The following is a 3413-nucleotide window of genomic DNA, read 5'->3' on the forward strand; positions in this document are numbered from 1 at the left end:
GATCGAGACCATCTTGGTCCACATGGTGACACCCCGTCTCTACTAAAAATACAAAAGAATTAGCAGGGCATGGTGGCGTGTGCCTGTAATCCCAGCTACTTGGGAGGCTGAGGCAGGAGAATTGCTTAAACCCAGGAGGCGGAGGTTACGGTGAGCCAAGATCGTGCCATTGCACTCCAGCCTGGGTAACAAAAGCGAAAACTCCATCTAAAAAAAAAAAAAAGAAGAAGAAGAATTGGACCTCACTCAGTGAAGGTTGCAGGCCTTTTCTAGAAGTGCTACAGAGGACAGACAGGGTGTTCATGACACCCTGATTATTGGGATGTGTCTGCAGTACATCCAGGACTTAAATTTCATTAAGAATTTCTAGGCCGGGCACGGTGGCTCAAGCCTGTAATCCCAGCACTTTGGGAGGCCGAGGCAGGTGGATCACAAGGTCAACAGATTGAGACAATCCTGGTCTACGTGGTGAAACCCCGTCTCAACTAAAAATACAAAAAAAATTAGCTGGGCACGGTGGGGCGTGCCTCTAATCCCAGCTACTCAGGAGGCTGAGGCAGGAGAATTGCCTGAACCCAGGAGGCAGAGGTTGCGGTGAGCCAAGATTGTGCCATTGCACTCCAGCCTGGGTAACAAGAGCAAAACTCCATCTCAAAAAAAAAAAAAGGATATTGTGAAAAAAGAAGATGGCACAGTAGGAACAACTCAGGATTGCAGCTCTCAGTGAAGGCGCAGAGGGTGAGTCCAAGCCGCATTTCCAGGCGGATCTTTATTGCCCACAGAACAAGGAAATTCCCAGGTGTAGGAGAGAAACGGGATGCCAGAGAAGCCCTTTTGGCTGGTGTGGCCGTTTCTGCCAGCGCCGCAATGCAGGGGCACTCTGCACAAAATGCACTGGTCTGGGTGCCCTGTTAAACTGGCAATCTGAGATTTGGGAGGGCAGATTAGCATATCCATCTGATTCAACGGAACTTGGACAGTGAGCCAGACCAGGAGATTCCCGAAAAGTGACATTTGAGCCGGTGCAGTGGGTCGCTGCACGGGAAATCACACAGATCCCGGTGCCCTATCAGCAGGTGACTGAAACACCTGGGAGAGAGTCAACCGTTCAACTTAAAAAAAAAGAAAAGAAAAAGGGCTCTGAGGCAGGGAGACAGGTTATCAGGCTCAGTGGGTCCCAGCCCCACAGGGACAAAAAAAAACGGCAATTCGAAATGCTCGGGGTTGAGAGTTTCACTGCAGGCACAGCTGAATCCAGGATGATGCAGCTCAGTGGGGGAGGGGCGTCCGCCATTACCAAGGCATTCCGCCCTTACTGAGGTACACTCCCATTGCTGACGCAGCCTGCCATTGACGAGGCAACCCACCATAATAGAGAGACTGCGCCAACAGGGCAGAGCCCATGACAGCAGGGTGGAGCCCACGGCAGCAGGGCGCAGCCCACGGCAACAGGGCGGACCCCGCAGTAGCAGGGCAGAGCCTCGGCAGGCAAATAGTGATTAGACTGCCTCCTAGCTAGGCAGGACAGTGCAACGGATACTCATAAAGAAAGCCCTAACTTTCCAAGACAGAGCATCTGAGGAAAAAAAAGGGTTTTATAAGTTCTGCTGCAGCAAACTTAAACTCACCTGCCTAACAGCCCTGAATGAACGATGGAGCTCACAGCTCAGCACTTGAGCTCCTGAAAAGTACAGACCGTCTCCTCAAGCAGCTCCCTGACCCCTGTATATCCAAAGAGTCACCTCAAAAAGGACTGATCAGACTGACATTTGGTGGGCATCATTCTGGGACAAAGATAGCAGAAGAAGAAACTGGTAGCATCCCTCACTGTTCCACAGCTGCTACAGGTGTACCCCAGACAAGCAGGGCCTGGAGTGGACCTCAGCAGTCGTACAGCAGAGGGGCTAGACTGTTAGAAGGAAAACTAAGTCACAGAAATACTTCATCATCAACAATCTGGGCATCCACTCAGAGACCCAATTGAAAAGTCAGCAACTACTCAGATGACAGGTGGATAAACCCAAAAAGATGGGAAGAAACCAGTGCAAAAAGAAGGAAAACACCCAAAACCAAAACGCCTCGCCTCCTACAAAGGACCAAAACTCCTCACCAGCAAGGGAACAAAGCTGGATGGAGAATGAGTGTGAAGAAATGATGGAATCAGACTTCAGAAGGTGGATAATGAGAAACATCTGTGAGCTAAAAGAACATGTTCTAAATCAATGCAAAGAAACTAAGAACCTTGAAAAAATTTTTGAGGAAATGATAACAAGAATGGACAACTTAGAGAGGAATAGGAATGAATTGAAGGAGCTAAAAAACACAACACAAGAACTTCACAAAGCATGCACAAGTTTCAACAGCTGAATTGACCAAGAAGAAGAAAGAATATCAGAAGTCGAAGATTAACTCAATGAAATAAAATGAGAAGCCAAGATTAGAGAAAAAAGCGCAAAAAGGAATGAACAAAGTCTCCAAGAAATGCAAGACTATGTGAAGAAACCTAACCTACGTTTGATAGGTGTATCAGAATGTGACGAAGAGAATGAATCCAAGCTGGAAAATACTCTTCAGGATATTATCCAGGAAAATTTCCCCCACCTAGCAAGGCAGGCCAATATTCAAGTCCAGGAAATACAGAAAACACCACAAAGATATTCCGCAGGAAGAGCAGCCCCAAGGCACATAATCATCAGATTCACCAGGGTTGAAATGAAGGAGAAAATACTAAGGGCAGCCAGAGAGAAAGGTCAGGTCACCCACAAAGGGAAGCCCATCAGACTCACAGCAGATCTCTCGGCAGAAACTCTACAAGCAGAAGAGAGTGGGGGCCAATATTGAACATCCTTAAAGAATAGAACTTTCAACCCAGAATTTCATATCCAGCCAAACTGAGCTTCATAAGTGAAGGAGAAATAAAATCCTTTGCAAACAAGCAAGTACTCAGAGATTTTGTCACCACCAGGCCTGCTCTACAAGACCTCCTGAAAGAAGCACTATACATAGAAAGGAACAACCAGTACCAGCCATTCCAAAAACCTACCAAATGCTAAAGAGCATCAACAAAATGAAGAATCTGCATCAACTAATGGGCAAAACACCTAGCTAGCATCAAAATGGCAGTATCAAATTCACACATAACAATATTAACCCTAAATGTAAATGGGCTAAATGCACCAATCAAAAGACACAGACTGGCAAATTGGATTAAAAACCAAACCCATTGGTGTGCTTTATCCAGGAAACCCATCTCACATGCAAGGATACACAAAGGCTCAATCAAAATAAAGGGATGGAGGAAGATTTACCAAGCAAATGGAGAGCAAAAAAATGCAGGAGTTGCAATTCTCATCTCTGATAAAATAGACTTTAAAGCAACAAAGATCAAAAGAGACAAAGAAGGTCATAACATA

This window comes from Callithrix jacchus, chromosome 9, assembly GCF_049354715.1.
Source record: "Callithrix jacchus isolate 240 chromosome 9, calJac240_pri, whole genome shotgun sequence".
Taxonomy (NCBI): domain Eukaryota; kingdom Metazoa; phylum Chordata; class Mammalia; order Primates; family Cebidae; genus Callithrix; species Callithrix jacchus.